The sequence below is a fragment of the Entelurus aequoreus genome, linkage group LG20 (genome assembly GCF_033978785.1).
Source record: "Entelurus aequoreus isolate RoL-2023_Sb linkage group LG20, RoL_Eaeq_v1.1, whole genome shotgun sequence".
Taxonomy (NCBI): Eukaryota; Metazoa; Chordata; class Actinopteri; order Syngnathiformes; family Syngnathidae; genus Entelurus; species Entelurus aequoreus.
The window spans coordinates 47,697,166-47,712,814 of NC_084750.1; the positions used below are offsets into that span (position 1 = coordinate 47,697,166).

A 15,649-nucleotide genomic window follows, 5' to 3' on the forward strand; every position below is an offset into this window, starting at 1 on the left:
GACAGGACCACTTTGCTCTTTTAAGTACCTACTGAAAAACTCACTAGTCAAAGATCCTATATAAATGACAGGACCACTTTGCTCTTTTAAGGACCTACTGACAAACTCACTAGTCAAAGATCCTATATAAATGACAGGACCACTTTGCTCTTTTAAGGACCTACTGACAAACTCACTAGTCAAAGATCCTATATAAATGACAGGACCACTTTGCTCCTTTAAGGACCTACTGACAAACTGACAAATCAAAGATCCTATATAAATGACAGAGCAACTTTGCTCTTTTAAGGACCTACTGACAAACTCACTAATCAAAGATCCTATATAAATGACAGGACCACTTTGCTCTTTTAAGGACCTACTGACAAACTCACTAGTCAAAGATCCTATATAAATGACAGGACCACTTTGCTCCTTTAAGGACCTACTGACAAACTCACTAGTCAAAGATCCTATATAAATGACAGGACCACTTTGCTCCTTTAAGGACCTACTGACAAACTGACTAAGCAAAGATCCTATATAAATGACAGGACCACTTTGCTCTTTTCAGGACCTACTGACAAACTCACTAGTCAAAGATCCTATATAAATGACAGGACCACTTTGCTCTTTCAAGGACCTACTGACAAACTCACTAATCAAAGATCCTATATGTGACAGGACCACTTTGCTCTTTTAAGGACCTACTGACAAACTGACTAATCAAAGATCCTATATAAATGACAGGGCCACTTTGCTCTTTTAAGGACCTACTGACAAACTCACTAATCAAAGATCCTATATGTGACAGGACCACTTTGCTCTTTTAAGGACCTACTGACAAACTCACTAGTCAAAGATCCTATATGTGACAGGACCACTTTGCTCTTTTAAGGACCTACTGACAAACTGACTAATCAAAGATCCTATATGTGACAGGACCACTTTGCTCTTTTAAGGACCTACTGACAAACTCACCAGTCAAAGATCCTATATAAATGACAGGACCACTTTGCTCTTTTAAGGACCTACTGGCAAACTGACTAATCAAAGATCCTATATGTGACAGGACCACTTTGCTCTTTTAAGGACCTACTGACAAACTCACTAGTCAAAGATCCTATATAAATGACAGGACCACTTTGCTCTTTTAAGGACCTACTGACAAACTCACTAGTCAAAGATCCTATATAAATGACAGGACCACTTTGCTCTTTTAAGGACCTACTGACAAACTCACTAGTCAAAGATCCTATATAAATGACAGGACCACTTTGCTCTTTTAAGGACCTACTGACAAACTCACTAATCAAAGATCCTATATAAATGACAGGACCACTTTGCTCTTTTAAGGACCTACTGACAAACTCACTAGTCAAAGATCCTATATGTGACAGGACCACTTTGCTCTTTTAAGGACCTACTGACCAACTCACTAGTCAAAGATCCTATATGTGACAGGGCCACTTTGCTCTTTTAAGGACCTACTGACCAACTCACTAGTCAAAGATCTTATATGTGACAGGACCACTTTGCTCTTTTAAGGACCTACTGACAAACTCACTAGTCAAAGATCCTATATAAATGAAAGGACCACTTTGCTCTTTTAAGGACCTACTGACAAACTCACTAGTCAAAGATCCTATATAAATGACAGGACCACTTTGCTCTTTTAAGGACCTACTGACAAACTCACTAATCAAAGATCCTAAATAAATGACAGGACCACTTTGCTCTTTTAAGGACCTACTGACAAACTCACTAGTCAAAGATCCTATATAAATGACAGGACCACTTTGCTCTTTTAAGGACCTACTGACCAACTCACTAGTCAAAGATCCTATATGTGACAGGACCACTTTGCTCTTTTAAGGACCTACTGACCAACTCACTAGTCAAAGATCCTATATAAATGACAGGACCAATTTGCTCTTTTAAGGACCTACTGACAAACTCACTAGTCAAAGATCCTATATGTGACAGGACCACTTTGCTCTTTTAAGGACCTACTGACAAACTCACTAGTCAAAGATCCTATATAAATGACAGGACCACTTTGCTCTTTTAAGGACCTACTGACAAACTCACTAATAAAAGATCCTATATAAATGACAGGACCACTTTGCTCTTTTAAGGACCTACTGACAAACTCACTAGTCAAAGATCCTAAATAAATGACAGGACCACTTTGCTCTTTTAAGGACCTACTGACAAACTCACTAGTCAAAGATCCTATATGTGACAGGACCACTTTGCTCTTTTAAGGACCTACTGACAAACTCACTAGTCAAAGATCCTATATAAATGACAGGACCACTTTGCTCTTTTAGGACCTACTGACAAACTCACTAATCAAAGATCCTATATAAATGACAGGACCACTTTGCTCTTTTAAGGACCTACTGACAAACTGACTAATCAAATATCCTATATAAATGACAGGACCACTTTGCTCTTTTAAGGACCTACTGACAAACTCACTAGTCAAAGATCCTATATAAATGACAGGATCACTTTGCTCTTTTAAGGACCAACTGACAAACTCACTAATCAAAGATCCTATATGTGACAGGACCACTTTGCTCTTTTAAGGACCTACTGACAAACTCACTAATCAAAGATCCTATATGTGACAGGACCACTTTGCCCTTTTAAGGACCTACCTACAAACTGACTAATCAAAGATCCTATATAAATGACAGGACCACTTTGCTCCTTTAAGGACCTACCTACAAACTGACTAATCAAAGATCCTATATAAATGACAGGACCACTTTGCTCTTTTAAGGACCTACTGACAAACTCACTAGTCAAAGATCCTATATAAATGACAGGACCACTTTGCTCTTTTAAGGACCTACTGACAAACTGACTAATCAAAGATCCTATATAAATGACAGGACCACTTTGCTCTTTTAAGGACCTACTGACAAACTCACTAGTCAAAGATCCTATATAAATGACAGGACCACTTTGCTCCTTTAAGGACCTACTGACAAACTGACTAATCAAAGATCCTATATAAATGACAGAGCCACTTTGCTCTTTTAAGGACCTACTGACAAACTCACTAATCAAAGATCCTATATTTGACAGGACCACTTTGCTCTTTTAAGGACCTACTGACAAACTCACTAATCAAAGATCCTATATAAATGACAGGACCACTTTGCTCTTTTAAGGACCTACTGACAAACTCACTAGTCAAAGATCCTATATAAATGACAGGACCACTTTGCTCTTTTAAGGACCTACTGACAAACTCACCAATCAAAGATCCTATATAAATGACAGGACCACTTTGCTCTTTTAAGGACCTACTGACAAACTCACTAGTCAAAGATGCTATATGTGACAGGATCACTTTGCTCTTTTAAGGACCTACTGACAAACTCACTAATAAAAGATCCTATATAAATGACAGGACCACTTTGCTCTTTTAAGGACCTACTGACAAACTCACTAGTCAAAGATCCTGTATAAATGACAGAGCCACTTTGCTCTTTTAAGGACCTACTGACAAACTCACTAATCAAAGATCCTATATAAATGACAGGACCACTTTGCTCTTTTAAGGACCTACTGACAAACTCACTAGTCAAAGATCCTATATAAATGACAGGACCACTTTGCTCTTTTAAGGACCTGCTGACAAACTCACTAATCAAAGATCCTATATAAATGACAGGACCACTTTGCTCTTTTAAGGACCTACTGACAAACTCACTAATCAAAGATCCTATATAAATGACAGGACCACTTTGCTCTTTTAAGGACCTAGTGACAAACTCACTAGTCAAAGATCCTATATAAATGACAGGATCACTTTTCTCTTTTAAGGACCTACTGACAAACTCACTAATCAAAGATCCTATATGTGACAGGACCACTATGCTCTTTTAAGGACCTACTGACAAACTCACTAATCAAAGATCCTATATGTGACAGGACCACTTTGCCCTTTTAAGGACCTACCTACAAACTGACTAATCAAAGATCCTATATAAATGACAGGACCACTTTGCTCCTTTAAGTACCTACCTACAAACTGACTAATCAAAGATCCTATATAAATGACAGGACCACTTTGCTCTTTTAAGGACCTACTGACAAACTCACTAATCAAAGATCCTATATGTGACAGGACCACTTTGCCCTTTTAAAGACCTACCTACAAACTGACTAATCAAAGATCCTATATAAATGACAGGACCACTTTGCTCTTTTAAGGACCTACTGACAAACTCACTGGTCAAAGATCCTATATAAATGACAGGACCACTTTGCTCCTTTAAGGACCTACTGACAAACTGACTAATCAAAGATCCTATATAAATTACAGAGCCACTTTGCTCTTTTAAGGACCTACTGACAAACTCACTAATCAAAGATCCTATATTTGACAGGACCACTTTGCTCTTTTAAGGACCTACTGACAAACTCACTAATCAAAGATCCTATATAAATGACAGGACCACTTTGCTCTTTTAAGGACCTACTGACAAACTCACTAGTCAAAGATCCTATATAAATGACAGGACCACTTTGCTCTTTTAAGGACCTACTGACAAACTCACCAATCAAAGATCCTATATAAATGACAGGACCACTTTGCTCTTTTAAGGACCTACTGACAAACTCACTAGTCAAAGATCCTATATAAATGACAGGACCACTTTGCTCTTTTAAGGACCTACTGACAAACTCACCAATCAAAGATCCTATATAAATGACAGGACCACTTTGCTCTTTTAAGGACCTACTGACAAACTCACTAGTCAAAGATCCTATATAAATGACAGGACCACTTTGCTCTTTTAAGGACCTACTGACAAACTCACCAATCAAAGATCCTATATAAATGACAGGACCACTTTGCTCTTTTAAGGACCTACTGACAAACTCACTAGTCAAAGATCCTATATGTGACAGGATCACTTTGCTCTTTTAAGGACCTACTGACAAACTCACTAATAAAAGATCCTATATAAATGACAGGACCACTTTGCTCTTTTAAGGACCTACTGACAAACTCACTAGTCAAAGATCCTATATAAATGACAGGACCACTTTGCTCTTTTAAGGACCTACTGACAAACTCACTAATCAAAGATCCTATATAAATGACAGGACCACTTTGCTCTTTTAAGGACCTACTGACAAACTCACTAATCAAAGATCCTATATAAATGACAGGACCACTTTGCTCTTTTAAGGACCTAGTGACAAACTCACTAGTCAAAGATCCTATATAAATGACAGGATCACTTTTCTCTTTTAAGGACCTACTGACAAACTCACTAATCAAAGATCCTATATGTGACAGGACCACTATGCTCTTTTAAGGACCTACTGACAAACTCACTAATCAAAGATCCTATATGTGACAGGACCACTTTGCCCTTTTAAGGACCTACCTACAAACTGACTAATCAAAGATCCTATATAAATGACAGGACCACTTTGCTCCTTTAAGTACCTACCTACAAACTGACTAATCAAAGATCCTATATAAATGACAGGACCACTTTGCTCTTTTAAGGACCTACTGACAAACTCACTAGTCAAAGATCCTATATAAATGACAGGACCACTTTGCTCTTTTACGGACCTACTGACAAACTGACTAATCAAAGATCCTATATAAATGACGGAGCCACTTTGCTCTTTTAAGGACCTACTGACAAACTCACTAGTCAAAGATCCTATATAAATGACAGGACCACTTTGCTCTTTTAAGGACCTACTGACAAACTGACTAATCAAAGATCCTATATAAATGACAGGACCACTTTGCTCTTTTAAGGACCTACTGACAAACTCACTAGTCAAAGATCCTATATAAATGACAGGACCACTTTGCTCTTTTAAGGAGCTACTGACAAACTCACTAATAAAAGATCCTATATAAATGACAGGACCACTTTGCTCTTTTAAGTACCTACTGAAAAACTCACTAGTCAAAGATCCTATATAAATGACAGGACCACTTTGCTCTTTTAAGGACCTACTGACAAACTCACTAGTCAAAGATCCTATATAAATGACAGGACCACTTTGCTCTTTTAAGGACCTACTGACAAACTCACTAGTCAAAGATCCTATATAAATGACAGGACCACTTTGCTCCTTTAAGGACCTACTGACAAACTGACAAATCAAAGATCCTATATAAATGACAGAGCAACTTTGCTCTTTTAAGGACCTACTGACAAACTCACTAATCAAAGATCCTATATAAATGACAGGACCACTTTGCTCTTTTAAGGACCTACTGACAAACTCACTAGTCAAAGATCCTATATAAATGACAGGACCACTTTGCTCCTTTAAGGACCTACTGACAAACTCACTAGTCAAAGATCCTATATAAATGACAGGACCACTTTGCTCCTTTAAGGACCTACTGACAAACTGACTAAGCAAAGATCCTATATAAATGACAGGACCACTTTGCTCTTTTCAGGACCTACTGACAAACTCACTAGTCAAAGATCCTATATAAATGACAGGACCACTTTGCTCTTTCAAGGACCTACTGACAAACTCACTAATCAAAGATCCTATATGTGACAGGACCACTTTGCTCTTTTAAGGACCTACTGACAAACTGACTAATCAAAGATCCTATATAAATGACAGGGCCACTTTGCTCTTTTAAGGACCTACTGACAAACTCACTAATCAAAGATCCTATATGTGACAGGACCACTTTGCTCTTTTAAGGACCTACTGACAAACTCACTAGTCAAAGATCCTATATGTGACAGGACCACTTTGCTCTTTTAAGGACCTACTGACAAACTGACTAATCAAAGATCCTATATGTGACAGGACCACTTTGCTCTTTTAAGGACCTACTGACAAACTCACCAGTCAAAGATCCTATATAAATGACAGGACCACTTTGCTCTTTTAAGGACCTACTGGCAAACTGACTAATCAAAGATCCTATATGTGACAGGACCACTTTGCTCTTTTAAGGACCTACTGACAAACTCACTAGTCAAAGATCCTATATAAATGACAGGACCACTTTGCTCTTTTAAGGACCTACTGACAAACTCACTAGTCAAAGATCCTATATAAATGACAGGACCACTTTGCTCTTTTAAGGACCTACTGACAAACTCACTAGTCAAAGATCCTATATAAATGACAGGACCACTTTGCTCTTTTAAGGACCTACTGACAAACTCACTAATCAAAGATCCTATATAAATGACAGGACCACTTTGCTCTTTTAAGGACCTACTGACAAACTCACTAGTCAAAGATCCTATATGTGACAGGACCACTTTGCTCTTTTAAGGACCTACTGACCAACTCACTAGTCAAAGATCCTATATAAATGACAGGACCAAGTTGCTCTTTTAAGGACCTACTGACAAACTCACTAGTCAAAGATCCTATATGTGACAGGACCACTTTGCTCTTTTAAGGACCTACTGACCAACTCACTAGTCAAAGATCCTATATGTGACAGGACCACTTTGCTCTTTTAAGGTCCTACTGACCAACTCACTAGTCAAAGATCCTATATGTGACAGGACCACTTTGCTCTTTTAAGGACCTACTGACAAACTCACTAGTCAAAGATCCTATATAAATGACAGGACCACTTTGCTCTTTTAAGGACCTACTGACAAACTCACTAGTCAAAGATCCTATATAAATGACAGGACCACTTTGCTCTTTTAAGGACCTACTGACAAACTCACTAGTCAAAGATCCTATATAAATGACAGGACCACTTTGCTCTTTTAAGGACCTACTGACAAACTCACTAATCAAAGATCCTATATAAATGACAGGACCACTTTGCTCTTTTAAGGACCTACTGACAAACTCACTAGTCAAAGATCCTATATAAATGACAGGACCACTTTGCTCTTTTAAGGACCTACTGACCAACTCACTAGTCAAAGATCCTATATGTGACAGGACCACTTTGCTCTTTTAAGGACCTACTGACCAACTCACTAGTCAAAGATCCTATATAAATGACAGGACCAATTTGCTCTTTTAAGGACCTACTGACAAACTCACCAGTCAAAGATCCTATATAAATGACAGGACCACTTTGCTCTTTTAAGGACCTACTGACAAACTCACTAGTCAAAGATCCTATATGTGACAGGACCACTTTGCTCTTTTAAGGACCCACTGACAAACTCACTAGTCAAAGATCCTATATAAATGACAGGACCACTTTGCTCTTTTAAGGACCTACTGACAAACTCACTAATCAAAGATCCTATATAAATGACAGGACCACTTTGCTCTTTGAAGGACCTACTGACAAACTCACTAGTCAAAGATCCTATATAAATGACAGGACCACTTTGCTCCTTTAAGGACCTACTGACAAACTGACTAATCAAAGATCCTAAATAAATGACAGAGCCACTTTGCTCTTTTAAGGACCTACTGACAAACTCACTAATCAAAGATCCTATATAAATGACAGGACCACTTTGCTCTTTTAAGGACCTACTGACAAACTGACTAATCAAAGATCCTATATAAATGACATGACCACTTTGCTCTTTTAAGGACCTACGGACAAACTCACTAATCAAAGATCCTATATAAAAGACAGGACCACTTTGCTCTTTTAAGGACCTAGTGACAAACTCACTAGTCAAAGATCCTATATAAATGACAGGATCACTTTGCTCTTTTAAGGACCTACTGACAAACTCACTAATCAAAGATCCTATATAAATGACAGGATCACTTTGCTCTTTTAAGGACCTACTGACAAACTCACTAATCAAAGATCCTATATGTGACAGGACCACTTTGCTCTTTTAAGGACCTACTGACAAACTCACTAATCAAAGATCCTATATGTGACAGGACCACTTTGCCCTTTTAAGGACCTACCTACAAACTGACTAATCAAAGATCCTATATAAATGACAGGACCACTTTGCTCCTTTAAGGACCTACCTACAAACTGACTAATCAAAGATCCTATATAAATGACAAGACCACTTTGCTCTTTTAAGGACCTACTGACAAACTCACTAATCAAAGATCCTATATGTGACAGGACCACTTTGCCCTTTTAAGGACCTACCTACAAACTGACTAATCAAAGATCCTATATAAATGACAGGACCACTTTGCTCTTTTAAGGACCTACTGACAAACTGACTAATCAAAGATCCTATATAAATGACAGAGCCACTTTGCTCTTTTAAGGACCTACTGACAAACTCACTAATCAAAGATCCTATATGTGACAGGACCACTTTGCTCTTTTAAGGACCTACTGACAAACTCACTAATCAAAGATCCTATATAAATGACAGGACCACTTTGCTCTTTTAAGGACCTACTGACAAACTCACTAGTCAAAGATCCTATATAAATGACAGGACCACTTTGCCCTTTTAAGGACCTACTGACAAACTCACTAATCAAAGATCCTATATAAATGACAGGACCACTTTGCTCTTTTAAGGACCTACTGACAAACTCACTAGTCAAAGATCCTATATGTGACAGGACCACTTTGCTCTTTTAAGGACCTACTGACAAACTCACTAATCAAAGATCCTATATATATGACAGGACCACTTTGCTCTTTTAAGGACCTACTGACAAACTCACTAGTCAAAGATCCTATATAAATGACAGGACCACTTTGCTCTTTTAAGGACCTACTGACAAACTGACTAATCAAAGATCCTATATAAATGACAGAGCCACTTTGCTCTTTTAAGGACCTACTGACAAACTCACTAGTCAAAGATCCTATATAAATGACAGGACCACTTTACTCTTTTAAGGACCTACTGACAAACTGACTAATCAAAGATCCTATATAAATGACAGGACCACTTTGCTCTTTTAAGGACCTACTGACAAACTCACTAGTCAAAGATCCTATATAAATGACAGGACCACTTTGCTCTTTTAAGGAGCTACTGACAAACTCACTAATCAAAGATCCTATATAAATGACAGGACCACTTTGCTCTTTTAAGTACCTACTGAAAAACTCACTAGTCAAAGATCCTATATGTGACAGGACCACTTTGCTCTTTTAAGGACCTACTGACAAACTGACTAATCAAAGATCCTATATGTGACAGGACCACTTTGCTCTTTTAAGGACCTACTGACAAACTCACCAGTCAAAGATCCTATATAAATGACAGGACCACTTTGCTCTTTTAAGGACCTACTGGCAAACTGACTAATCAAAGATCCTATATGTGACAGGACCACTTTGCTCTTTTAAGGACCTACTGACAAACTCACCAGTCAAAGATCCTATATAAATGACAGGACCACTTTGCTCTTTTAAGGACCTACTGACAAACTCACTAGTCAAAGATCCTATATAAATGACAGGACCACTTTGCTCTTTTAAGGACCTACTGACAAACTCACTAGTCAAAGATCCTATATGTGACAGGACCACTTTGCTCTTTTAAGGACCTACTGACAAACTCACTAGTCAAAGATCCTATATAAATGACAGGACCACTTTGCTCTTTTAAGGACCTACTGACAAACTCACTAGTCAAAGATCCTATATGTGACAGGACCACTTTGCTCTTTTAAGGACCTACTGACAAACTCACTAGTCAAAGATCCTATATGTGAGAGGACCACTTTGCTCTTTTAAGGACCTACTGACAAACTCACTAGTCAAAGATCCTATATAAATGACAGGACCACTTTGCTCTTTTAAGGACCTACTGACAAACTCACTAGTCAAAGATCCTATATAAATGACAGAGCCACTTTGCTCTTTTAAGGACCTACTGACAAACTCACTAGTCAAAGATCCTATATGTTACAGGACCACTTTGCTCTTTTAAGGACCTACTGACAAACTCACCAGTCAAAGATCCTATATAAATGACAGGACCACTTTGCTCTTTTAAGGACCTACTGACAAACTCACCAGTCAAAGATCCTATATAAATGACAGGACCACTTTGCTCTTTTAAGGACCTACTGACCAACTCACTAGTCAAAGATCCTATATGTGACAGGACCACTTTGCTCTTTTAAGGACCTACTGACAAACTCACTAGTCAAAGATCCTATATAAATGACAGGACCACTTTGCTCTTTTAAGGACCTACTGACAAACTCACTAGTCAAAGATCCTATATAAAGGACAGGACCACTTTGCTCTTTTAAGGACCTACTGACAAACTCACTAGTCAAAGATCCTAAATAAATGACAGGACCACTTTGCTCTTTTAAGGACCTACTGACAAACTCACTAGTCAAAGATCCTATATGTGACAGGACCACTTTGCTCTTTTAAGGACCTACTGACAAACTCACTAGTCAAAGATCCTATATGTGACAGGACCACTTTGCTCTTTTAAGGACCTACTGACAAACTCACTAGTCAAAGATCCTATATAAATGACAGGACCACTTTGCTCTTTTAAGGACCTACTGACAAACTCACTAGTCAAAGATCCTATATAAATGACAGAGACACTTTGCTCTTTTAAGGACCTACTGACAAACTCACTAGTCAAAGATCCTATATGTTACAGGACCACTTTGCTCTTTTAAGGACCTACTGAAAAACTCACTAGTCAAAGATCCTATATAAATGACAGGACCACTTTGCTCTTTTAAGGACCTACTGACAAACTGACTAATCAAAGATCCTATATAAATGACAGAGCAACTTTGCTCTTTTAAGGACCTACTGACAAACTCACTAATCAAAGATCCTATATAAATGACAGGACCACTTTGCTCTTTTAAGGACCTACTGACAAACTCACTAGTCAAAGATCCTATATAAATGACAGGACCACTTTGCTCCTTTAAGGACCTACTGACAAACTCACTAGTCAAAGATCCTATATAAATGACAGGACCACTTTGCTCCTTTAAGGACCTACTGACAAACTGACTAAGCAAAGATCCTATATAAATGACAGGACCACTTTGCTCTTTTAAGGACCTACTGACAAACTCACTAGTCAAAGATCCTATATAAATGACAGGACCACTTTGCTCTTTCAAGGACCAACTGACAAACTCACTAATCAAAGATCCTATATGTGACAGGACCACTTTGCTCTTTTAAGGACCTACTGACAAACTGACTAATCAAAGATCCTATATAAATGACAGGGCCACTTTGCTCTTTTAAGGACCTACTGACAAACTCACTAATCAAAGATCCTATATGTGACAGGACCACTTTGCTCTTTTAAGGACCTACTGACAAACTCACTAGTCAAAGATCCTATATGTGACAGGACCACTTTGCTCTTTTAAGGACCTACTGACAAACTGACTAATCAAAGATCCTATATAAATGACAAGACCACTTTGCTCTTTTAAGGACCTACTGACAAACTGACTAATCAAAGATCCTATATGTGACAGGACCACTTTGCTCTTTTAAGGACCTACTGACAAACTCACTAGTCAAAGATCCTATATAAATGACAGGACCACTTTGTCTTTTAAGGACCTACTGACAAACTCACTAGTCAAAGATCCTATATAAATGACAGGACCACTTTGCTCTTTTAAGGACCTACTGACAAACTCACTAGTCAAAGATCCTATATAAATGACAGGACCACTTTGCTCTTTTAAGGACCTACTGACAAACTCACTAATCAAAGATCCTATATAAATGACAGGACCACTTTGCTATTTTAAGGACCTACTGACAAACTCACCAGTCAAAGATCCTATTTAAATGACAGGGCCACTTTGCTCTTTTAAGGACCTACTGACAAACTCACTAGTCAAAGATCCTATATGTGACAGGACCACTTTGCTCTTTTAAGGACCTACTGACCAACTCACTAGTCAAAGATCCTATATAAATGACAGGACCAAGTTGCTCTTTTAAGGACCTACTGACAAACTCACTAGTCAAAGATCCTATATGTGACAGGACCACTTTGCTCTTTTAAGGACCTACTGACCAACTCACTAGTCAAAGATCCTATATAAATGAAAGGACCACTTTGCTCTTTTAAGGACCTACTGACAAACTCACTAGTCAAAGATCCTATATAAATGACAGGACCACTTTGCTCTTTTAAGGACCTACTGACAAACTCACTAATCAAAGATCCTAAATAAATGACAGGACCACTTTGCTCTTTTAAGGACCTACTGACAAACTCACTAGTCAAAGATCCTATATAAATGACAGGACCACTTTGCTCTTTTAAGGACCTACTGACCAACTCACTAGTCAAAGATCCTATATGTGACAGGACCACTTTGCTCTTTTAAGGACCTACTGACCAACTCACTAGTCAAAGATCCTATATAAATGACAGGACCAATTTGCTCTTTTAAGGACCTACTGACAAACTCACTAGTCAAAGATCCTATATAAATGACAGGACCACTTTGCTCTTTTAAGGACCCACTGACAAACTCACTAGTCAAAGATCCTAAATAAATGACAGGACCACTTTGCTCTTTTAAGGACCTACTGACAAACTCACTAGTCAAAGATCCTATATGTTACAGGACCACTTTGCTCTTTTAAGGACCTACTGAAAAACTCACTAGTCAAAGATCCTATATAAATGACAGGACCACTTTGCTCTTTTAAGGACCTACTGACAAACTGACTAATCAAAGATCCTATATAAATGACAGAGCAACTTTGCTCTTTTAAGGACCTACTGACAAACTCACTAATCAAAGATCCTATATAAATGACAGGACCACTTTGCTCTTTTAAGGACCTACTGACAAACTCACTAGTCAAAGATCCTATATAAATGACAGGACCACTTTGCTCCTTTAAGGACCTACTGACAAACTCACTAGTCAAAGATCCTATATAAATGACAGGACCACTTTGCTCCTTTAAGGACCTACTGACAAACTGACTAAGCAAAGATCCTATATAAATGACAGGACCACTTTGCTCTTTTAAGGACCTACTGACAAACTCACTAGTCAAAGATCCTATATAAATGACAGGACCACTTTGCTCTTTCAAGGACCTACTGACAAACTCACTAATCAAAGATCCTATATGTGACAGGACCACTTTGCTCTTTTAAGGACCTACTGACAAACTGACTAATCAAAGATCCTATATAAATGACAGGGCCACTTTGCTCTTTTAAGGACCTACTGACAAACTCACTAATCAAAGATCCTATATGTGACAGGACCACTTTGCTCTTTTAAGGACCTACTGACAAACTCACTAGTCAAAGATCCTATATGTGACAGGACCACTTTGCTCTTTTAAGGACCTACTGACAAACTGACTAATCAAAGATCCTATATAAATGACAAGACCACTTTGCTCTTTTAAGGACCTACTGACAAACTGACTAATCAAAGATCCTATATGTGACAGGACCACTTTGCTCTTTTAAGGACCTACTGACAAACTCACTAGTCAAAGATCCTATATAAATGACAGGACCACTTTGTCTTTTAAGGACCTACTGACAAACTCACTAGTCAAAGATCCTATATAAATGACAGGACCACTTTGCTCTTTTAAGGACCTACTGACAAACTCACTAGTCAAAGATCCTATATAAATGACAGGACCACTTTGCTCTTTTAAGGACCTACTGACAAACTCACTAATCAAAGATCCTATATAAATGACAGGACCACTTTGCTATTTTAAGGACCTACTGACAAACTCACCAGTCAAAGATCCTATTTAAATGACAGGGCCACTTTGCTCTTTTAAGGACCTACTGACAAACTCACTAGTCAAAGATCCTATATGTGACAGGACCACTTTGCTCTTTTAAGGACCTACTGACCAACTCACTAGTCAAAGATCCTATATAAATGACAGGACCAATTTGCTCTTTTAAGGACCTACTGACAAACTCACTAGTCAAAGATCCTATATGTGACAGGACCACTTTGCTCTTTTAAGGACCTACTGACCAACTCACTAGTTAAAGATCCTATATAAATGACAGGACCACTTTGCTCTTTTAAGGACCTACTGACCAACTCACTAGTCAAAGATCCTATATATGTGACAGGACCACTTTGCTCTTTTAAGGACCTACTGACAAACTCACTAGTCAAAGATCCTATATAAATGACAGGACCACTTTGCTCTTTTAAGGACCTACTGACCATCAAAGGAAACATATGCTTTTTTTGACTTCCGGTTCCGGTTCACCGTGCGTGACTGCTCGCCATCTGTTCGCTGTTGCGAAAAAGCTAAGTAGCGCTCTATCTGTGTGCTTTTAATTGTTCTACAGCTTTCTTTATCACTTCTCAAAAAAAAATTTTTAGTGGTACTATTTAACTTGCAAATCACCCGATCTCTGTCCCACCACCCTTTCCTCAGCTAGCTAGCTGCTAAGCTAGCGCGGAGAAAGGCAGCGCCGGTCAGTAAGAAGCTACTCCTACAGACCGCGACCACTTCCCTGAGGACAGCAGGAACTTCACTCGGTGACAGAAAACACTGTGAGTAATGGCTTCCTGCGCGTCTTGCACCATACTCACGGAGAGGTTGGCTCTGCTAGAGGGCCGTGTCCGCCAGTTAGAGCAGAGTAATGTCGTAACTTTAGATGTTGCGGACACATCTGCTAGCGTTAGCTGTAGCGAGCTAACTAGCCCAGCTTGTAGCAGTCCTAAGCGGCCTACAAGCTACGGTGTACCGGTTGAGACGCATAATAGATTTAGCTCTTTA

General features: G+C 38.6%; 1 protein-coding gene across 1 annotated transcript in view; it reads left to right on the forward strand.

Moving 5' to 3' along the window:
* Nucleotides 1-15,649, forward strand: part of LOC133636335 (oocyte zinc finger protein XlCOF22-like) — a 520,633-nt gene that overhangs the window by 432,212 nt on the left and 72,772 nt on the right. The window lies entirely within an intron of this gene.